The 24,689-nt window shown below is 37.2% G+C and overlaps 1 protein-coding gene across 3 annotated transcripts in view; it reads right to left on the bottom strand.

Moving 5' to 3' along the window:
• syt1 (synaptotagmin 1) overlaps window positions 1-24,218 on the bottom strand; it is a 151,499-nt gene extending 127,281 nt beyond the window's left edge. For 2 of the 3 annotated variants that reach the window (XM_005799962.2, XM_014469108.2), the window contains exon 1: window positions 23,872-24,218. The gene's annotated coding sequence lies outside the window, so the exon portion shown is untranslated. The remainder of the gene's footprint in view (window positions 1-23,871) is intronic. The other variant, XM_005799964.2, reaches the window with a different exon arrangement.
• Between the last annotated feature and the right edge of the window lie 471 nt (window positions 24,219-24,689).

Genomic DNA, 24,689 nt, shown 5'->3' with positions numbered 1-24,689 from the left:
TTGTTCCTGTCATTGCAAAACTGTTGTTAAATTTGACATTGGTGTCATGGTTTTTGTGTACTTCCTATGAAGTATCTGCTCCCTTTTTTGTTGTGCAGCTGTATTTTTGCTGCATTTTCAACAGAATGACAGTTTAGTTAAACTCAAGCATTCAAGACGGAAAGTGGGACTTTATCCAACAGAATCTTGCTAAAAGAAGTAAAAGCTCTGAATACGTTTGAACAGATAAACAGAAACAATAGGGGATAACAGCTGCTCACCAGCTCGCTAACAGGATTGCCTAAGTCCTCCACTGCTTTGCTCCCAGTGGGTTGTGGGCAGGTCTACAGAGGTGACCTCCACTGTCTGAGCCTGTTGGTTCCCCAATCAATAACTCTATGCCTTGCTGGTGAAATATGGGACCAGCTTGGAGCTGGTAGCTTTCCAAAGTAGAAGCGGTGAAAAAAATAAAACTTGCTACAGACGGATGACATTTCTCCAAGCATATACAGGGTGTCATCTGAGAGAAAGAGAACGATGGTGGGATACATATCTGGTAGTTGCCTTAAAAAATATAAAAAGTCAAAGCCTGACCAAGCTGCACACTGATGTATTTGTTTACATAACTCTGTTTTTTATGTAGGCTTCAAGTAAAATAATTGTATGATTATAATAATAACCTGAACCTGACTACACTTTTTGATATCTAGGTACAACTAGAATATAAGTATGATTGGACTGTGTTGTATTTACTCAAGTTACATTTGTCTGAGTAGTACTTTTTTGTACTATTTTAAGATAAATGTATACAGTGACTAGGTAGTAGATTAAAATATTACCAGGTTCAAAAGTTGGTGGTCAACGTCATGAACCCAGTTGTATATTCTGGTATTTCTGCTGTAAATAGCAGAAAATGTTATATTTTGTTCCTTGTTCTACACCGCGCAATGTTAATAAAAGACTGGAAATGTAAAGTGACAGGGAACATCTTAAGGCTTGGTTCCTTCAGGCAGCTGAATTTTAGTGTCCAGTCCTGGAAAGCCTGGCTAAAAAAAAGAAATGCATGGCAGCCATAATATTAGGACATATTATGCCAATGTAACTGATTTTGATCTGAAACAGATCCTGCAACACTGAAAAGATTAAATTCATATGTCTTTTTCTACTTTTAAGGTTTAAGATTTATTACACTAAATAATGACAGATGATGTCAATAGAGAAGCAACAACTCAGAAAAATAATCTTCAAAGTCAAAATGATAAGCAGTGATACCTTGCAGGTGGTTGAGATGATCAATACTGTGACAAAGCTGGTAGTCAGACCAACAAGCTTCAATAAAGTTCAAAGAAAGTTGAGATCAATAGAACAAACAGATGACTAGTCACAGGAAACCAGTGCAGGTGGTAAGATGCTTAAGCTCTAAAAAAAACTTTACTGAATCACATCAAGTTAGTTTAAGAGCTCAACTGAATGTTTGGTATTTGAAATTTTTTAAGTCAAAGTGGTGAATTAGGTGGCTTTAATAATGGGCTCCAGCTTTAATGTACGGTGTACAATTGGTAATGGTTAGGAATGGCCATTGCTTCTGTTCATTAACAACATTAGGTTTGTTTACTATTGTTTGAAAAAGTACCAAAGAAATCAAATGATATGTAGGGAATTAAAAAACCAAGTTGGTCTCCTTATGAAGAGAAAGGTTGTTGTTTACTCCAAAGGGTCTAGATAAGTGACCGTTATCTAGGGTCTTCTTTCCCCCAAGAAAGAAGTTGAAGGATTAGAAAATAGTCCACAAATAAGTTTGCTAATATTTTATGTGAGGTATGCCTACAGCTAGGAACTTAAAACAAGCATGTTTACTGCCCAGCTTTCAAAGGTTCGAAAGCTGGGCAGTAAATCGGATTATGACATTGTGTAAATTAACAAACTGGACATTTAATGTCCTTCAAGAATTTTAAGTAGAAAAATGTTATTATTAGTGAGGATATCTAAAGGTATCTGTATCTCCAACTCCTCAAGTAATCCTTAACACTAAAACATTAAAGTGAGTAATTTATGTGGTAATTCATACCTGCAGTTCAGAAAATTTAAGCCAAATATTAAAAGATGCATTGTCATCTACAGTTAACTGTCAATGTACAAAGATTCATTAAAATGGGCTGATTTATTGTGCTTACCAATTCAGAATGTTTATAACAAAGTTCAGTTACTTAGATATCATTGGGTATTTTGTTGCAACATTAAACATTTGAGCAGAAAATATTGAATGAGGCAAAGATACAATGGGGTAACACCAAGATTCATCCTGCTTCTGCAGCTGCCAGATGAGCACTAGCCTGATCGCCTCCCTAGGGGTCATTGAACAGCACATAACAGCTGGCGGTGGCACTTTTATTACCTATAAATTATTCCCAAGCAATGTCAGCGATCATCCGTTCATTGACGGGCAGTAAAGTGCTGTTAAGCTTAGGATTCTCTCTGAGCTGCTGGATGAATAAGTAAATGACAGAGGGAGAAGAAAAACTATCTTGGTGATGGGAGCAAGAGGACCTGTCAGACCTCTTGAAGAACCACCAAAGGTATGTCGCCATCTTGAGTCACTGTTAAGAGCCATTGCTTGCTGTGAGTCATGTTTATATTTGGATTGGGGAGGAAGAGGAGCAACCAGGCGAATAATGCACATCACCTTCCCCAGTGGAAGCATTTGGCTGTGTGTGGGAGAGAGAAAGAGAATATTTGTGTTTGAGCATGCCTGTGATCCACTGCCTGACCTAGAAAAGCAGCAGCACCAATCAGAAGATTCATGGCAGTTGGGCAACACACTCCATGGTATAAATAACTTGAAGTGTGCCAGTTGCATGCATAATTACAAAGCACTGAAGCAGAAGCGTGGAACCTCCATTTCGCCTCACTCTGACTTAAACATAGCTTGGACATTGTAAGCTCCTGTACAGCAGGTGGGGCTACAGTATCTCAGAGATATTGCAATACAAACTGAACAAGGGATGCATCCAGATTAAGGCCAATAAAGAGTCTGCCTAAAAAATAAAAAAGATCTTTGATTTTTCAAATACTGCAAAAAGCTGTTAATGTAGAGTATTTAGATGCAACTCATCAGCATGTCATCAAAGAGGCATTTAATACAGATTATTGCACACTATATGAGTACTAAATGTATATAAAGCAAATCTTGCAATTGTATGTATTTATACAACAATAGTACTGCTACAAATAATAAAAAACTGAAAAAGCACAGGCACACTATTTTAACAGAGAACATGCTTGTGCCCCAAACTGAAACTATTATATTGTCAGGAACATAAACTTATATTAGTTTCTCATTAAGGTATTTGTGCGCATTTAAAATCAAAGTTATTAGGGTAATGGAACAGATACCATGACAAAAAAAACCCCCAAACACTCACCTATTAAAAAGATGACTTCAATGTACAAAAAGGTGTAGAGACAAACTTAAAAGATGCGTTTTACTTTGCAGAAGTACAAACAATCATCAGCACCAAACTGGGGCAAAATCTGACCACGTCATTAGAAAATGTAATGACCTGCAGGAAACAAAGGATGCTCTGACCTTTTACCGCTTCATTTGGAGCAAAAGAACAGCAGGGCGGCCGGGAGGAGGAATAACAGCATGCACCTTAAATTTGTCATTATTCTCCTGCTATTCCAAAAATCCTGCTTATTCTTTAAAGAGTTATGTGGATGTTGCATGAGAATGCAAAACTATTCTGATGTGTATTGATAACAAAACGTGTACAGACACTAAATTTCTCAAAAATTCTCTTGGAACTGAACCATGCATGTGCATTTGCACTCTTATTTAAAAAAAAAAGCTTATATTAAAAATCATTTTAAAAAATGTGTGTAATATTAATCCATGCTTACATATTTACTGCTCTTTTGTTCTGATAAATATTTTTGTTTGAATATTTTCTACAACTTACATAGAAAACCAAACAAGTGAGCAAAGCTTGAGGACGACTGTCCAAGTGGACTGTAAAATAAGAAGGTACTAACACAGTGTCAGCCACACCAGACTTAATAATAAAGTCAAGGTATTTTTAAAAAAAAAATCAACATAAAATCATGTTGTTACCAAGAAAGACAAATTTATTTTAGGGTATTCACACATTGTTAACAGGGGTGCAAATTATATGGACGGAACTGCAGATTCGAAGCGTTTGTTCATAGTTTGACTCATCACAGCTTAATTCTCCCTCCACATGTGTGTCTGTGATTCAGGTTGTGCAAATAGTATCAATCCATATCCACTTTAGTAGCATATGAGTCCATTGGTTTCAATTCTTATAAATCTATGAGGAAAGGATGAGCTGTGCACTCTGACGTTCATCAAGGCTGATGAGCCCAACAGTTTCAGACATTCTGGAAGCACTGATTCCCATTTTAGAAATACTAGGCTATATTAGACATGCTTATTTGGATCTGGACTCTGTTTGGAGCACGCATGCTTGTTGTTCAATACAATGTATTAACGCTAAGTGAAGGAAATGGATGTCGGCAGACTGCACTCACAAACAAGCATACACACGAGGTGGAGTGCAGCTCTGCCATCAAGCTGCATTTCCAAAACCACATGTTACTCTGTGTTTTATGGTTTTAGCTTTTTGAATACAAATATAAAGAAAACAAAGGCACAACAATTCTGGTCAGCAACAACAGCAGCATCCCCCTCATCTCACCCACTTGTCCTTATGCTTCCAGAGGCCACATGTAAAGTTATATGAAATACACTGCACAGAGAAGTGAGCCAAATTTATTCTGCTCATCAAATATAGAAACATTTGTGTCTGCTAGATGAATGACGGCTTTTGAAAGCTGTTGCTATATTATCTCAGAGAGATTTGCCTGACAGAGTGAGGATAATTACCACATTCAGCTCTATAATCAGAGATTTTTTGTGCATATTTCAGAAAATAAAACAGGCATTTTAAAGAATGTCAGTTTACCAAAAACTATTCTTATGCATACTGTCATTGTTGATTTATTTGAGCAATTTTTCCATGTTAAAGCAGCTAATGTGGGCAAAGTAAAAGTTTCTATAACGACCTTCTTTAAGGTTTATCATAATACATTAGAGAATAACAAACAAAAAAAATAGAGATTTCAGCCTTTCTACTCATACGTTTTCAGCTCAACCATTCTGTTTCTAAGGCATGATAAACACTGTTTTCAGTAAAAGTGAAAACAAGGTCCAGGCTTCGTTAATCAGGGGAGATTCCTGGTCATTTAAAAAATGGCACATCGAAAGTAATCTAAGCACTTCTCATCAATAAAAAAACCTATTGGCATTAGAGCAGTCAAACCATTTCTGTAATTCCTGACCATTTTTGTATCACATTTTCATTGATATTTTGTCAATGTCACCTTGGTGATGAACTCTAAGTCTTTAAGGATGGAGGAGTTCCTTGTCATCACCAATCTTTCCTTCAGATCCATTTATTTACGCTGGAGGCATAAGTAGCATGAATTATTTGGGGTTTACGTCATGACAAGACAATGTTAATGTGTCTTCAGCCAGTACAATTTGCTTGATAAAAGGTGCTTAAGTTTCCACATTGTGACTTTTTTGTCAGGGCTGTGTGTGGTGTTGTCTCCCCCACGCAGCTGCACATTTCCCCTGGAGGATGTGGCTCAGCAGTGTACTCATGTACACCTGCTTCTGATCAGCCCATCAGCCGGAGCTTAAGGGGAGCTGGCTATCTCTTGCATGTGTCAGATGTTTGACTCAAAACATAACATATCCACATTTTTTAGGAAAATATTTCAGAAATGAAGAATTTGTCTTTCATGGAAGCAACTTGATTAGCTTTCTTTCAGCCTCCTGAATACCAGTGTGCAGGAACAAGTGGAGAGAGGACAGGATATTACAACACCATATTCAAAACTTCTGGAGAGAAGTCTTTCCAAAATGGCACAGTCTTTGGAATCTGATAAAACAATGTAATGGCTTTGAAACATTTACTTTTAAAATATTGGCACAGTTTAAAACTTCATCCTAGCATGTTTTTCAAACTAGTAAAAATATCTCAGACAGTTCAAGAGGGGACCCAAAATGGAGAACTGAGCTTGTGATCTATAAATACTTTTTGGCTTACCCATTTACACCAACACAAGAGCAGCTCTTTTTAAATAAAAGGTTAAAGCTGACTCAGCGAAACAAACTTCTCTCTTCTGTACTGTCAGCCACATGAATAGCATCCTTTCCACCAGTTTCCAGAGCGATGCAAAGTTTCTTATTCAGACTTATAAGCTTCATTCCTTCACTATTGCTAAGCAACCAGAATATAATTTTCTCTTGATCTACTTCTTTTAATTTTGGTAATTCATTTTCTAATTATTAACAGCTATTTTAATTTTCCCCTAAACAAAATAATTTAATTAAAGTTTAAGCTTGACTAGACATTGTGTACCTGAGACCATTTATATACAAAGAACGTTGTTTTACATAAAAGAAAATCAACATCTGATTTTCTGTTATTGCACAAAAGGTGAAAAACCCCAGGAACAGAGTCTGTATTTACTCTGCTAAAGGCTTTTGGCTGCTGGAAGGAAACTTTTGATCAATTTCTCTCATCCTGCTGTCCAATTTGAATTATTTGCCATTATTTCAATTGTTAATTTTACATTTTTTCTCTATAGACGCTACATCTCTATGGTTCTATTTGGCTGTGAAACTTTCCTAGAGGTTGAGGTAAGGCTGTCAATAACTAAACACTCTCCCAGTCCTGCTTTTAACTTGTAACAATAACAAAATATACTCCTACATCAGTTCTTCTTCTGTTTGTGTATCTACTCTGTTTTTTTCAAACCCCTGTGCTTAATCCATCTATCACAGTTTCAACTGAATGGTAATAAAAAGTTACTGTTACATTACTTTTTGAAGTAACTTAAATAATCATTCTTACATTTTAAATAAACTATTGTGTTTACTGTAACCAGTTATGTTTTTAAAGTAACCCAATCCTGCCAAACAGCAGTCATAATTTCAAATGGCATTTATATAAATAATACATCATTAATCAAGACTGAAATTTTTATTCCAAAGGGATCTCCTTGCCAAGATTCCTCCTTTAATCTTGTTATTAAATTGTGATTATATTTGACTTATTTTCAACATGCTGTAAATAAGATGTAGGTGTTCCAAGACTACCCAGTTATATCCACTACAACCTGCTTTCAATAGTGATCTCATTATCTCCAAGATGGTATTTCCCATGACGGTACTTCACATCATTGCAGTCTATAGCTTATCTTCTGTAGTAGCAAACTCAATGTTTCATATTGTCAAACTTCATTCAGAAAATCAATAATTGTTCTCGTTTGCTGGTTTTAAAAACCCAATGTGATTGTGCACCAGGAATACAGCTGGTGTCCCGAACAATTTCCAGGTTAGGTCGGGACACATTTGAAATCTCAAAAAATGATATAAAGCCGTATTTAACTTCACATTAGTGATGGTGTGCCTGCAGAGGTCCAGGTTCAGATGACTGCCTTTGCTGTTCATCTTCCTGCTCCATTCTGCACTCCAGCCAAGTATTCTCCGTCCAAATAAACAACACCATGTCAGATTACTGCAGCCCATCAATCTCCGCTCATCCCCCCCCCCAGAGTCCCGTAAGCAGATAAAAAGCTAATCAAACCCTTCACTGTGTAATTCATCACTGGCTTCTCCTGAATCCTCCATCTTCTGCTCCTTCCCTTGTCCCTGGCAACATGACTATTACTTTGACAACTGATGCAATACACCACTCACAATCTGACACAACATTTTTAATGTTTATATTTATTCCTGGTGCTATAATGTGTCATTTTATTTTTAAACTTTGGTAGTCTGGATTTAATAGTTTGAGTTGATGCTTTAAAAAAACTGCAACCTGCTTTATAATAACTGATTCATTTGAAAAAATAAACTTCTTTCAATAATTTTCTTCTAACATTATTTTATTCTTATCATACTCAGCACTATATAAAACAGATAAAAAATAATCTTCCACATTTAATACAATCTTTCTTCAGTCAATCTGTCAATAATTGATAAATGTATCCCTTTTGCACAACTTCTGCAATTAATATAAGAGTGTATATATTTCAGGATTCTAAATGATTTATTTATAAGTTAATACATGGTTTTGTGAATAAAATCACATATTAATCATGTATTATCTTTTGGGAAAAAATTGGAAACTAACCATCTCAAACCTTGTCAGGTTTCCTGGATATTAAGCATTAACAGCTTTTTTCAAGTCCAGCTAATGAATCTCAATTTGACTCAGAGCTGGGCTTTGATTTGCCCGCTTCAGAATATTCACCCTGTTGTCTTCAAACCATTTGTGTTTAAGTTTTCCTGTATGCTCAGTTCACTGACTTGATGGGGAATTACAGTACTTTTCTACCATGTAGGAGGAGAAATCATTACTATTGATGGAGGTGTAGGCCATGCTGAGGATAAAAAGGGCCCAGTTCATTATAGCAGTTGCCATTATTGAAGGTGTCCACTACAACAGTGGTGCAATCCTATTATGGCAACTGAATAAATTACAGATACATGCATTCAAATTGACAGGGTAAAAGGTGGCTGATGCCAGTGAATCACTCTGATTTTGTATTTATGCTTAATGAATGTTTACAGAAACATTTGGCCGCTAACCTCAATGGACGCTCCGTCAAGCGGGAGGTGAGAAAAAAAATAATTTTATGGTGAATTAAAAAGAAGACAGAGCATTTTATGTTTTGGCCATTACAGAGCATTCGAGTGATTCAACGGCATTTCATGGTGTGTTGTGTATGCTCAATTTTCAAATCCACTCCAAAGAGCTTGTTGCTGAAGCAGCAAAATCTCTTGTTACTATGTTAGAACCACCTCGTGGATTTTATGACTTATCTATCGGCCTGTTAGAGAAATGCAATTTATTAAATGGAACAAGGAGCAGCTCTCTCTTTGGTCCATTAGCTGATTTCTATTTGGGAATTTAATTAATTTCAAAACAGTAGGGCATCATTTTGTTGAAAGTGTAATTCATTACATGTGGTTATAGCAGCTATAACCACATGTAATGAAAAATTTTAAAACTTTTTTGAAAGAAAGCATTATACTAGTTTGGAACCAGAAGTAAAACAAAATCTTGAAAGTGTATTTCGGAAATAAAGTACAAAAAGAATTTTCTTGAAATAACTTGACAGCTCATTACTGTAATGTAGTTACAGATGCTATAGGTGACTTTATAAAAGATTACTTTTTACATATTTATTAAAACTATCAAAATGTTCTGAGTTCATTTGTGAAAAGCAAAATCAAACTCTTTGGCTTCTCATAGTGGTCCAATAGCCATTTGAAGAAATACATCATTTCCACTAACAACCAATCAAAGCCAGGAGGAATGTCTTAGCAGTGTCTATCATGCTTGTGTACTCACTGCTAACACCCTCCAACACACAGCGAATAAAAGATTATATTATAATGAATATCTCACGTTATATTATATTATATTATATTTAATGTTCTTGGGATTTGTAAGATGTGATTGTTCAAATTTCCAGACTAAGTCCACAGTTTCCTAAAAACTCCTAACTGCTGCCTTAAAGCATCATGAAGCAAAAAAGTAAGACTTGATGCTGCTTCCATTCACTACTGCTATTTATTAGAAAACCATTCCATGGTTGGATGTTCCTGGATATAGTTGTGAGCTTAAAGCCCAGACACAATTAAAAATGTAAAGTTTAATGATAATTTTTTTTTAAATACCACATACTGTATGTAAAAGTATTTCTTTTTTCAAATGCAGATGAATTAATGCCAGCTACATAAAACTGCTGTGAGATAATCCAGAATGTATATCATTTCTGTTTTACTGGCTTCTGCTCATTTCATTTATATCTGCAGAAAGAGAAAAAAGCAAAGGGAGCATAAAGGGACAAAGGACTTTCTCTGGAGAGATATACTTCAAACACGTGCCCCTGAAATTCTGCCTGTGTCTGTCTCTCTTTGTGTGCAAAAATGGAAATTTTGACATTTCAGCATTTAAAATTCAGCACGGGGCAAAAGGACTTTGAAACTGGTTTGTGTGGTCTGTTTGTTTTTTTTTTATCTCTTCATAAAAATAAAAAAAAACCTCCCAGAACATTTATAACACAATCTATTATCGAAAAAATGCCATATGCATGGCCACAGAAAATGTATTATTCCAACTGCTAAATTTAGAATTACAGAAGACACGGCTACTGGAAACTTGTTTTACTTGAATGTAATAAGTTATTTAAGGATTGACTTGTGCAAAGACAAAGAACAAAGCTGTTAGATATTATCCCACTATCTGTACAAGACATGTTAACACTCATTTATTTTCCTTCACCTGAGGACTTTAAACAATTCTAATTTGTGTTATAAAAAACTGCTTGGTATCTCTGTCCAGAGCTGTAGCAGTTATCAATCACCTCAGGACTCACACCCACAAGAAACTGTCAAGTCTTAATACAGTCTGGCCTGCCATTTTAAATTTGTACACACCAACATATTGACCTCAGGTGAAATGAATAAAAAGTATGTTTTATATACAGTTTGACAATAAGTTTTGACAATTTGTGTCTCTGTATTGAGGTAGCATTTTCCTCACTTTGTAGATACAAATGGTTGTGGTGCATCAAGGTTTAAAACATCACAAACTCAACTGTGTGACTTTGGCTTAGTCTGAACATCATGCAGACCCTCAAAACATTCATCAGCTGAGAATCGTTCTGTTCCGCCATTTAAAAAAACGTCACGACTTTGATCTCGGAGCAATTTCCCTCTGGTCTCAAACTATCCGGGTCCTTTCATCTGAGCAGCGGCTGTACAAGGAACTCCGTCTGGAAACAGGTGCTCCAGCTCTTTGATGTTAGCCTATATTGGTCCACTAGGTTTGGAAGCACGACGTAATCGTGACCCCATTCTGGAAGGCCCAGAACTCGCTCATCTCCATCCCTTCCCTCCTTCCTCTCAAATGAAGCAGCCAGGTGCCAAAAATACTCACAGCTGTGTTGAATAAAACATCTGACACACTGACTCCCTGACTGACGGTGGGATAGAAGGAGCTGCCCATGAGACGGATACGTCTGGGACTCGCTGTGCCCCCACACTCAGCTCATTACACAAGTTAATGACCAAGTTTAGGTGATTTTGGCTGCACATAAACTGCTTCCACAGCTCGGGGACAGAACTGTCCTGCTGGATGTGGATTTTACCTGGTTCTCCACAACAACATTGGGGATGCATCAATTCCTCAGCGAGTGAGAAAAATACACACACTGTGACCTTAAATGATCATAAAAAAGCTTTTTTCTTTCCAAGTACCTGAACTTGGAAAGTTCAGGGACAACAGTTAGGCTTGTTGCCTGAATTGTTGCCTGAGCTTTACAGTGAGAAGTTCTAACAGATGACTATATCTGAAGAAAAATATATGTAATTAAACATGTTGAAATATTACTTTCATGTAAAAAAAACTTGGGTTTCTTTAGTAATAAAGGTGACGACTACTGCAAGTAGGTAAGATACTGTTAAAAAACAGCATCAGTGAAAAGTAATAATTTAGCCACAAAACTGTAATAAATGCCAGAACTAATGAAGATTTTATATCTATACACATATATTTTGTTCTTGACAGAAGCCTGTGATGTTTGGCAAATTTTTTATGAAAATATAGATTCATGCAATTTAGTTTTTTTTTTTTTCTTTGGCAGGAATCTGGGTTACCAATATACCCAATTAATTGCACTAAGAGTGAAGTGAATCTTTTTTCCCTCAAGAAAAATTAACTATTTTGGACAGTAATACTGTGAAATATTGAATATGAAAGGAACACATTAATATCGTCATGAGATAAATAAAGGAATTTCAAAAAAAATAGCTCTACTGGATACATTTTAATTATGTAAAGGTTAATTAGTTATTCTTTAATTAAAACTAAGCTTAACCCATTAATTTTTAGTGGATATTTTTAAAAAGTCTCGGCTACCTGAAGAGAAGAATCTTATATCAAATACATTCCTTATAAATTGCATATGTTAAACTGAAGCACATATAATTTTAATATATAAATTACCAACAGTCCTTATGAGTTTTCAGCTACACTGTGTTCTCGTTGATTTGCACATTGGTTGGACCTGCAACCAATATGCAAATAATGTGGTTTTGAAGCAGCACTGTGTTGCATCATCTCAATGTGTCATTTCCAAGAGACAACACATTTATTTAAAATAGACGTAAACTAAGAAAGATTTAATCTGTGGAAGACTCTTTTAGTCTTCCAGAGATGAATCGAGAGTCAGTTATTTGGATCCAGTCATTGGCACACCACCAAAGCCCCAGCGTATTTAGCGACATATTGATTCAACATTTAAAAGACTGGTCCACTGGCTGTATCAGATTACACGAGCCGCTGCCCCTTTAAGCCTCTAAACAACACCAAATCCTCTTTTAAATAACATCGCAGGAGAAATGTCAGTCTCAGAAACAAGAGTTGGGGAAATCATTATGATCAACTCGATCTTTACTAATTCACAATCCCAAGTTGATCCTAATTCTACAGCAGTCAACAAAAAGGGGTCTGCAGTTATGTTTGTCCTGTAGATTCAAGTCAAGGATTAAAGGTTGACTGGTGAAGCAGATCGATCAAGAAAACCATAAATTAGCCTCAGTTGGACAATTTGAAATGCTGGAATTTTGTGATGCTTTCAAAGCTCTAAAACGTTCATTTAAAGACCATCCATCAAATTCAGTGAACCAGAATCTGCTCAGCATTTTCATGTTTTCCAACCAAATCTCTCCAAGTGTGCCCAGTGAAAAATTCCAGAGAGAGGCTGATGGACAGAGCAGCAGAAAGAGATGACAGAGGAAAGATCGAATGTAGAGGGAGGGTAAACAGAGAGCCATCTAGTGGGTAGTGACCCCAAAAGCTGGATGATGGAGTCACGAGTCACTGACTGTTTACTGTACGCAACGTAGGGGGACATCATTTACAGGTGCAGCACTGATGCAGGGTCAATCAGCAGCTGGTGGTTTGCAGTAGGGAGAGTCTGCTCTCCTGGGAGCACAGCAAAGAACTTTCTGTAATCAATGAGATACTGAGAGGACAAAAAGGCTGGGATTAAGTCTTTCCAAAATAAGACTCCTAATGTTTTCAATTAATTTTTCCTCACTTGACTAGTCAGGAGTGAACTGCTGATCCAACTACAGTATTGTATTTTTGTTTTTTCAAATTAGATTGCAATTTGTGTTAGCAAAATTGAAAACCATGTGCACCAAAGTGGAACTAAAGCCAATTAAGAGATGTAAACAGGTCTTCAGAAGTGAAGTGTTTTAATAGTTATGCCCTTTATGCCACTCAGTTTATTATTCACAAAGCTATTCAAGAGTGAACGTTTCTCGCAACTTGTGCAGCATTTTGAAAAATAAGAGATTTTGATGTTTCTACAGTGCTTTACAAAAAATATCAATGTCTCTTGATATATTTTTTTAAATTTAGTAACATTTGGACCACAAACTATAATTCATTATGGATTTTAATGTGTTGATTTATGTACCACACAAAGTGGTACATAAATCATAAGTGCAATAAAAAGATAAATAGTTTTATTATGGTGTTCTTATGTGTTTCAAGCAATAATTCATAGACTCATATTCACTACAACCTTAGACAAGTCTTGTGAGATGTGACTCTAACATGACTGCAGCATCTTTAAAAGTACTCAGTTACTCTAACAACCTCAAATCTGACGCATTCACACATTGCATTTGCTGTTTAAAATACACAGAAACACTTTTAAATCTCTTACTGAAGGTTTACATGACCATTTATTAGAAATTTGCAACACATAGTTTGACCTGTGAATTAATAATATCTGGAGCTTTTCAGTCCAAAATCTCAACTAAAATATAAAAAAACCTCCACAGATTCAGTTCTTATTTACAACACTTGAAGTTTTTGGCAGAAGGCTTGCATGATGCCTTCTGCAAGACACAATTTAAGCCTGATGCATATTTGTAAGTGACTGCCTCTTCATTAACAACATTTAGGAAATGAATGTGAGGAATCCACCATAATCATAACTAACAATCAGCAAACCCTACAGTGGCTGCAAAGTCATAATCTCTGGGAATTTGCATATGCAATTAGTGTAAGCTTCAAGCACAATATGTGATTGACAGAATTTGAATGTTTCAGTCCAGATGGAGGAATCTTTCACAATTAAATGATGCTAAACTTTCAGCAAGTTCTTCTCTGCTTTGTAACTTTCTGACCACACTCTGCTCCTTCAGGGGTTGACCTTTCTTTAACAGAGGTGCCCAAAATGCTGAATAAGATCAACCCTTTTTGTGTCTGCCTCAAAACATCAATCAATTCTTTGACTGTACAGCCGAGGTTTGGAGATTTTACTGTGATAAATGAAAAGCGAAGCTGCCAGTCTGACAGAATCTAATCTCTGAGGATGCATTCCAGTTTTGCCCTCGCTCACATCCTCCTTTTTTGACATCCTTCAAGGTCACCTATCTGACTGTGGAGTCAAAAATCAATGGTGGAACAGGGTTAGCAGTTAAAGGTCTTTAGTGATATCTCACTATAAATGCTGAACATGATGGGACTGCTAAATTTCATCATAAATTCAGGTCCGAGCTGTTTCCAGGGAAAGGAACATGTCTAGGTAATGAGTTAATTTAGGAGATAAGGAACAGCAAATGTAATCTCCAGAAATTTCACCTGCAGCTAAATGGCTCATTGGGCTTGCAGCTGCAAAGTTGCTGCTTATCGTGACAGTTTTAGCTGAAGGTTCTTTACAGAGCCGTAAACAAGGATAATCATCCTCTCAAAATATAGTAAAGTTTCACTGTAGAGACCCCATTAAACCCTCTTGTGTGAATAATAAAGAGAGCCTGTTTCAATGGCCTCAGCTTGAGCAGCAAGGAGCACGAGTCAAACAGCTTAAGAGAGTGCAACCATTTCTGCCTCTATCACAGAGGCCAGGCTAGCCATTAAAACAGCATTATATCAGATTTAAGCAGATGCCTAGTTATTATCCTCTAGAGGGCAGGACTGGCCCCATGGTGCTGTAGTAATGAGTGTTTTTTTCGTCTGACGGGGTGGACATGTTTGTCCTGAAAAAAAGGGGGTTTGGTGCTCACAATGAACAAAATGGACCTCTAAGCCTCCACATTTGCATTCATCTTCACAGGATCTCTTAGAAAGCAGAGAGATTATTGCGCACAAGGGTAAATAAAAAGTAAACAAAAAACAGATGGTGGTAAATCCAGACCACTTCCTGTTTTATCTTTCAAGCTTTTAAGCAGTAGAATTTGATGGTTTTATTCTTCCTTAGATAAAATCATTTGATAAGCTTTAAATTAGTACAACTTTCTGTGGCACCACTACGAAAAAAAAAGATACTACCACAGACTAACCTTTATTTCAATAACATATAATGAAAGCTTTGTAAGGGACTGGATGCAGTGTCACACCAGCCATCTGCATGCTTTTGGGAAGTTTTGCAAAGGGTGCAAAATATATATTTGAGGTACTATCTTCAAATACCTTCAAATAGGTTTGTCTCATTTAACTTAAATGTTGTAAATTAATGTATGATAAGTTTATAAAGCAATAACATCATCATCTGTGCTTCTTCACATGGTTTATGGACATAGTGATCTTATTCATTCCAGTTTTGGAATAATTGGGTGTTTTCACAGGTCAATGATTCCAAATACACATCAATAGTTTTGTAAATAAATAACACGGGTTATTATCGAGTTTCTAGAATTTTTTCCTGAAAGTCCTGACCTCAACCCAATCAATAAAACGAGAGTTCAAATATCCACCCAGAATAATAGAAGCTTGCTGGTGGCTATAAAAAGCCTGTGGTCAGATGCATCATGTTAAGGAACATTCATTCAAATGATAGTGGGTGTTTATGAAAATATTTGGGCCTATATTTAAGCTTGGCCAAGTCTGGACTAGAGAAACTCCAAAATAAAATTCTCATTTTTGAATTTACTTGAAGCTGTATAATCACTCCACCCTGGAATAAGAACAACAATATAATGTATGGAGGCGGAACAGTACATATAAAGTGACAAATACTGGTTGGTGTTTTATATATGAATAGTTTCAATAAACTAGTCTGGGGATGTTAAGTCAAAATTCTGCAACTAGTGTATTTTAAAGTAAACTCTCTGCATTGCTATACTCTGCAGAAGCTAGAGACACTGAAATAAATATAGAATCAAACATTTATTGAAACAGATGTGTAACGTGGATTAAAAAAAAAAGTCTTTCCTGGTTTTTAAGGGGCCATTCATGAACCGAGTCAAGCACGTCTTACTTTAGCTGTAGAATCCCTTAGGTAAAGACAACATGCTTGTTTTTTAATTTTCTAGCATCTCAAGAAGAATCTTACAGGGACAACCTGACAAAGAACGATGTTCAACACTTGCATGTGTCAGCTACAGTAAAGCCCTAATGGGTGAGGAAGAGCGTGATGGTGGGGGGTGGGGGGGTGGCTGGCATGACAACGTACAGCAGGCAGAGGACGTGGTTGCCATGGTGACAAACAAGGATGTTTGCATCAGAGGAAAATCTCAGCAGTCCGCAGCGGAGGGCACACATTCCACTCCACTGACAGTGACGAAGAACAGTCAGGGCTAAAGATGGTTAAAAATAAGGTGTGTTGGACAAGATGCATCACTCCTTATTCATTTCTTATTGCTTCCAACAAAAGGTTGTGAGCCACACTATAGAGCTCCTGGGGGACTCCAGTCTAAACCAGGGATAACAACATTAATGACAAACCCTACCTCACTGTGTTGGATTGAAAAATAAAATCATCATCACAGTGGGGTCACTTAGTGATATTAAATCTGCAACACTGATTATGTGCATTTTCATTTTTGGTGTTTAATCCTGCAGTAAATTTAATGAGCATGCATGACCTTGATTGGTTGCAAAACAATAGAGAAATGCAATGCACTCAAACATGCTGCTGTCTTTTGACAAACATCCACTCAACTGACAGGATAAAGGGAACCAGAATGCTCTGTATGTCTCAGGCAGCTACACTTCATGCTTCTCAAATCTTGCTGAAATTATCCTGACACATTTTTAATCCATCAAGGTCATTTATATCTTGGACCGGGTGGTGCGAGGGCAACGCTGATTTTAATTGCTTTCTTACTCCATCCCATCACGGTCATTTATTTTGCACAAACACTGCTGAGTGTCATGTTGTTTCATGACTAACATCCTCCAAGGGTGCCCGAAAGCTGCAAGTTAAGTGAAGCGGAGCCAAGAGGCAACTTAGGACGTCGTTGAATCGGAGTCTCCTTGTGGAGCTGACATATTCTGGAGACACTGAATACTGACAGTAAAACAGAAATTACCCTTTGCTGCCTTGGGTGACATTCAGTTTCTGGGGATGACAGATTGGTAAATGTGTAATTTTGCTCAAAGTGTGCATTTGTTCACCCTTTGTGATATTCAGCACAGATTATCTAATTCCCCTAAAATTGGAGCCATTATCATTCTTATAAACTCTTGAATAAAAGCCTGAAGATTGCACAGAAGTTTCTTATATCCCAGGCTCATTTCCTGGTTGACAGGTGCCTTACTGACACAAAAAGAGCAAATCAAATACAGACGAATTATAATCAGAACCGTTTTCAGTCCGTAAAAACAGTTTGTTGGTATTATTTCAAAGAATCATTGCGTGTGTATTGGTTTGATTGCACAGGAGAGAGAGAAAAATAGCATTCTGAGGGGCAAAATCAGACAAAAGACAAAGTATAAAAAAACTATATTTTGTAGCATCTAAAATGTAGAAAAAGGAAGCAAAAATACTGGACAGTGCCTTGGAAAAAAAAAAAAAGCTCCCACAACCAGTGTAATGTCTCTGGTGGCATTGCAGAAAAGATATTTTAGGCAGACTTTCTGCAAGTAATTAGAAAAATCATTCAACAGAATAATCTACAAATAAGTGAATCTGTGAAAAGCAGAGGGTCTACTACATTGAGTTTTAATTTTAAATATACAGACGTAGTACAATTTCTAGAGTAGGCTGCGACAGAAACAAACTTTAAAATAATCTGTATCGGATTTGGTTTGGTAAACCCTACTCTTACCCTAATCCTACTAAATATGTTGTGAATTTTCTCATCAGGATTTTGAAAATAAAAAGCACAGTGTAATTTAGTGAGGATGGGGAAAAAATGGTGATGTCTATGCATTGCTGTACATTCACTATGGGAAGTGAAGGTTATTAGTGGATCGCCAACGTTATGCTCATTGTAGTAATTTTGGTCCATGCAATTTACAAAAGTTGTGATTACAAGTTTTCAATGAAGGTTTGAAAGTGAAGCTATTACCATTTTCAGATAAGCTACTGTATATTACCACTCACACCTAATTACTGCTACGACTACCAGCTGATGTTTGTGTAATTCAATAGCTTAATTTTGTGTTTACAATTACAGAGAAACTATTCAATAAAGCAGAGTGTAATGTGTGATTACCCTAGTGTTAAGTAAATGCATCTGTAAAATGCTTGCAGGCTTAATATTTGATGGCTGTATCTGGCAGTTGGTTGGGTTCTTACTGAAATTACACTCCAGAGCTAAGGTGACACAACCTGCTTGATTTATAAATTCACTGAGTAGTTTAAGCAGGTGAATTATGCGATACCCCTTCATATCTCCATAGCAGTGTGAGGATGAGGAAGAGACAGAGAGCATTTTTAAGGAGCCTTATTACATTGGTGAGACACTCAAACGTGCTCCAGGGCTGATTTTTTTATACTGCATGCCCTTCAGCAATAATTAATCCACTCTTTCACGGGCAAAGGGGACAGTTCACCCATTATGTACAGGCAAAACTGGAGGCTCTATGGGACCAACATGGAGAAAAGAGGCCAAGTTATTGTCCCTTAGCAGCCTCCATACCCCCAGATGGTATTTATCTCCAATAACTTCCTCAGGGAGCACCGTCAGGCAGCAGTGGGAGAAATACTATGCATTTTACCGGGACCGAGTGTGAATCAGGATATTAAAAAGTTGTAGGAGGGCAAAAGCAATTTCCTGCTAAAGGAGATTTTGAAATTACAGCTCTCATATTGGCAGTCTTACCATTAAAATTATTTTCTCATTCGTACCTATCACAAAACACCTACCTCCCTGCCACCACCATTACCGTACATACTGTATATACCCAAGATAACGTCTGTCAAGCAAAGTCTGTGACAGTCACAAGGAAACCTGGACTACCTTGACAGAAGTCTATTTAATAAAGATGTCTCTTTGCATGACAGGTCTGAGTCATATCATTGTAAAATTAATCTGGCTAAACTCAGGGCCCACTGACTGAGAGAAACTAATTAAGCATGTAATTAGTCAGTAATTTTGTAAACTATTTCTGAATCTTCAATTAAGATATAAACCAGTTTATAAGAGGCCTTTCAGAAAGTCTAGGTTGTGGTTTCCTGACTGTTTTCCTCCAGATGATGCATAAATTAAATTGCAATCACATGCAACTGGAAGACTCAGCTTTTGTTGCTGATAAAACAATGAGTTTGTGGGTTCTGTGCAAATGAGAGAACCACAACCTTTGTTCTTTTGTGAGGAGAGGGCCATTCACGGAGGGCTACATTGAGAAGCTTTACACCATGAGACTGCACACTGTCACATAAGCAGTATGATGAAGTTAGCTTAGAACCAAAGCTGTCCTCATTGCTAATGAAAAAACAATATAAGAATTTGGTTCTTTTGCAATTGTTGCGGTAAGTGGCATTACTACTAATCCCATTTGTAGGGACAACATACCTCTTCACCGAGCATTTTCTAGTCTGTACAGTATTTATTTTGTTGTTATTTTTAACAAGAACAAAGGTTAGTCAATACAAAGTGTAACCAGTGTGTCAGCCTTTAATTGTCAGACCTTTTGAAATAACCCAGACATCAATTAGTCAAGTAACATAAACCTTAATGTAATAAACATGCAAAAATGTCTCAATCAGACAAGTCAAAGATAAAGGTGTTTGGCAACAATGTCAATTAGAGGAGCAGCAAAAGTTAAGCATTCAAACCTAGAAACACCGTCAAGCATGGTGGTGACAACATCATGTTGTGGGGCTTTTTCACTGCAGATTGTAATGTCAGAATAAATTTAGCTTCCAATAAATTCCTCAACTTTATCTTAAACTAACAGGTAAATGAGTCAAATGTTGATAAAGTGGGTATTAAAACAATTATTCCAAACATCAAACCTAGTTTTGGAATGAAAAAAGCCATCACCAGCCTGACCACCACTGAAAATGAGACACTGCACTAGAAAGTCAGCTATTCCATCAGAGTAGCAAAATATCTAACAATAACTACAGCAGAACTTTGTTAAATGCTGCATAAAAGTGTGTGTGGTCAATATGCAACTTGCTTAGTTTAGTGTCAAATAAGCAAATATTACTATAATAGTGACTCTGCGGGGATTTATGAAAATACATAATAAAGTCAAAGTAGGATATCCAGTTAATGTTGGGATTTTCTTCATCTTGTTTAAGAACGTGGGGCAGATGAAAATACTTCAAATGAACCTGAAAGTCTTATTTCTATTTTGCAAGCTAAATTAGACTTATTGAACCAGTTCAAGAGTTGGAAAAAAAATCATATTGTAATTAATAATATATTGATCACAACAAAAGGACACACTCCGTAATCCTTTGATGCTGTATCATTCATTGATTTTCTACTTCAGCGTTAATGATGATGTTGATCAAAGTAAAATCAACCTGATGTTACATGAATGTACATCCTTATGGAGGACAATCCTAGAGATGCAGTGCAAATCATGATTCATGAACCAGCGTGACTCGCTCTCAGTGACGGCAGTGTTACTGTCCGAGCTCACAGACACCCACTACCAAATGGCCACACAAGGTCACACCATAACACACATTCTATTTATATCCTCCATTTTATATTGCTCTCCAGTAGAGAGAAACACACCACTCTGTCTTACAATACCGATGCTTCTTCACTCTTCAATCCTCTGATAGAGTCATCATAATTGAGGGTCTCCAGATAAATGCAAAGTAAATCTGGCAGATGCCCTTTCATCTTGACGGCCTTTGGCTTCTCATGAAAAGTTCACCCTCGATGCCTCATCCAATACAAAAGGTTAGCGCTGTTTAAACATCAGGCTTGAGACTTTGGGTTCTGAAATCCTCATTAATAGCTCACTAACAACATCACAGCTCCCCAGGCAACAGCTGAGTGACCACTTGATTGGAAGTCAACATCTGCTTCTATGAATTAAATACAGCACCATGCTAAGGAATTACGAGCTCTTCAGATTTTTTCATGTTTTGTCACACTGGATCTACAAATTTGTATTTAGAATAAATTTCCTTTTCAGATGCCATGTTTCAAAACAACACAAAGCAGTACATAATTAAGAAAAGGATGCCAGGTTTTTACCATTTTTTACAACTACAACTCTAAAATTTGGGGTGTGAATTTGTTTTCAGCTCTCCTGAGTTGATACTTTGTAGAATTACTCATAAAACTTTATTAGGCTCCATCTCCACCAGGATGTCCATCAAAAGTATAAAATTATAGCCCATTCTCCTTTGCAAAATAGTTCAAGCTCAGACAGACTGGATAGGAGGGCCAGTGAATAATTTTATTATTCATTTGTCACGTTTTTAGAGTATTGGAAAATGTTTTGCTTTATTTTTATTGTTTGTTGTGGAAAGACATGCTTGGGACAGGAAAATAAGCGATTTAGATTGAGACCTAATCCTAGGAACCACCCCTTATGTGAGGGAGGGGTATTTTGTAAAATACCCCTAAAATATGGTATTTCAACCATATTTTATATAAACCTAGTTTCTTCTTTCAATCTCGGATCATGCAATTGAATACAAGGTGGCGTCTGATTTTTCTTCTCTGCAGAGATCCACGCAGTACAGAACTATGATCATTAACTCAGTTAATCTGGTCCACAACCACCAGATAACTTTTTTAAATTGTTTTTAAATTGACGATTTTTAATTGGATTGAGAACAAAAAACAATTTACTCATCATAATGATGCCAACATTGTGTTTAAAGACACAGTTCTAACTTTCTTTCAACTGCAGCGTTCTTGTTGTCAAAGCCAAATTGTTTTCCTGTCTACAGGTACAACAAGTACAACAAAGTAATACGGTCACACTAAGAGAAATATATGAGAATAAAGTCATAAAATTACTTGAATAAAGTTATAGTATTGAAAGAACAAATTCTGAGAATTAAGTCATAACATTATGAGAATAAAGTTGTAATATTATGACAAGTTAATCTTGAAATATGACTTTATTCTTGTAATTTCATAATACCATTCTTGTAATTTTATTTTTTTATTTTATTAGAATGACTCTAGCGTCAAATAAGTTCTGACTGTGATTTCTCCTGGTACTCCAAGCTTTCTATTTTAGCTTTGTTTAGTCCATTCAGTTAACAAAATGGTGTGTTTCTTGATATAAAATTATTGCACAAGTTTATTCTTCATCTTTATGATGTTTGTTCACCAACATTCTTTAAAAACCTATTACAGCTTAAACACACATAATTTAGTAAAACTGAACATTGTGAAAAACATCCAAGTGTGTACAGCAGTAATGCAGCATCTATCTGAACACAGACTGTTGGATTATGAAACAGAGCATCTGTAGAAGATCCAGTGAGTATGTAAACATACGCTCTACCTGGGGAAACAAGCTGTGGGGTCATTTAGATTTAGGTGATGGAAGCACAAAGTGCTGCCTTGCTCTCACTGTCTTCGTCACCTGGTAACAAACTGATTCACTGGAGCCTCCTGCCTTAAAGTAGTCAAAGCAGCAGGTAATACTGCAACCCAAGCCCCCTCCCCTAACACCGGCTGATCATGCTTTCAGAGTTATTAGGTAATCTGGGAGAAGAGGGTGATAGGCCATCTGCCTTTTAATGACTCCTAGTTGAACATGCATGGCAGTCACCATGGATTTGCTTGACGTTGTTTGCACAGACTCTGGAGAGACTCGTTCCATGTGCACTGTGCAGTAGCCAATCGGTACTCCATCAGTAAAACCTGTGGGAGGTGATAAGCCTCCTTTACAGCAAGGGGGGGTTCCCACCAATCACAACAATAGCAGAGATCCTGGATAACCAGCTGAACCAAAGTGGTATTTCAATCTTATCAGTTCACAGAACAAATGGAAGAAAATAAAGTGAGATATATAATTAGGCACAAATTGTTGCAGGAGAAAAATCAGTATTCCTTTTCATATAAGATAACAACTCATTTCAGAATCAACAAATTGCTACTTCCCTCCGTGCTCAAGACAAACCCATCACAAGTGAAATAAAAATGCCAGAGATGTAAACTCAGATTTTGTCTGATGGAGCGAGAATAACAGAGGGATACGCTTCTATAGGATGAAAGCAGCTGCTCATCTACCTTCTGATTTCCCCTCCCCTCTTCTTATTGTCTTTCCATCTGCCCACACATCCTCAACGTAGAGTCCCTTTGCAACTAGAGACACAGCCTATATGAAGCAGCGTTATGATCAGCTGTTGCGCTCCACCCTGCACCTAAAGCAGGTTCTGAGCACATACGGGGACAAAAAACAAACTGCACATGACAAAAGGCGCGGCAAAAACAGGCGCCAAATATGGAGTCCAGGGAAACGGTGGGGAGTTGGAGTGAAGAGTAGCACTAGTGTTACTACTAGGACTGACAGTCATCAAATACATCGCATATTTTTTTTTTTACAAAAACAAATACTTTCATCAATAACTTACTGAGTGAGCTGTGAATAAAATGTACTTTCCTACCTGGCAACAGCTGCACACCTTCAGCTCCAAAGCTGTCAACCCTGACGAGAAGGCTCGTATGGAGTGGGGAGTCTGAGAAAGAGGATGTGTGTATCTGAGTGTGTGTATGCATGTGTTATATGTGTGTGGGTGTGTGTATGATGCTGAGAGAAAGATGGAGAGAGAGCTGGGAGGGAAAGTGAGAGGTGGAGCCTAGCTCAGACACGAGAAGGAGGGCTGGTTGATGGCTGTCTGCTGCCTGTACACCCAGTCTGGAGGAAGCGGTGAGGATGGCACTACATTTTCATCTGCTCAAACATGCACACACACACACACACACACACACCCACAGCTGATGCTCCTCATACACAGCTTGGAAAATAGAAACCTGAAGGCAAGGGGGGGAGCAGGAGGTGTGAGAGTCAGGAGAGGCTGAGCTGTTAAAGCCCAAGCATCGTCACGCGGCAGTTCCTCGGAATCCCTCCAGTAAGAGGTGAACTGCATCACCGAGTCCTTGTCTGTGATTGGCTGGATAGCAGGGAGACGCCAAATTGTGGTGGGCAATGCTGTGTAACCTAAAATGACCCTTCAACATATTAAATGCCTGGTTCATCTTTCTCTTGTGGGTACATGTCACTATCAAGGACAATTTCATAAAAAAACCTTCCTTGTTAGGACCCTTAAGCATGATGGGGTGTGTAATTGTGTGTATATATCAGGGCACAGTAAGACATGACCTGCCCTTGCACATGAATGAGTATAAAACACACATCCATGCACATAACCTCTTAAAACATCTTCTTAAAGAAGGGAAACCGATTTTTATAAAGACAACACCT

This window comes from Xiphophorus maculatus, chromosome 17 (assembly GCF_002775205.1).
Source record: "Xiphophorus maculatus strain JP 163 A chromosome 17, X_maculatus-5.0-male, whole genome shotgun sequence".
NCBI lineage: Eukaryota > Metazoa > Chordata > Actinopteri > Cyprinodontiformes > Poeciliidae > Xiphophorus > Xiphophorus maculatus.
Note: the sequence above shows the minus strand (reverse complement) of the source record. Positions and strands in the feature narration are given on the sequence as shown.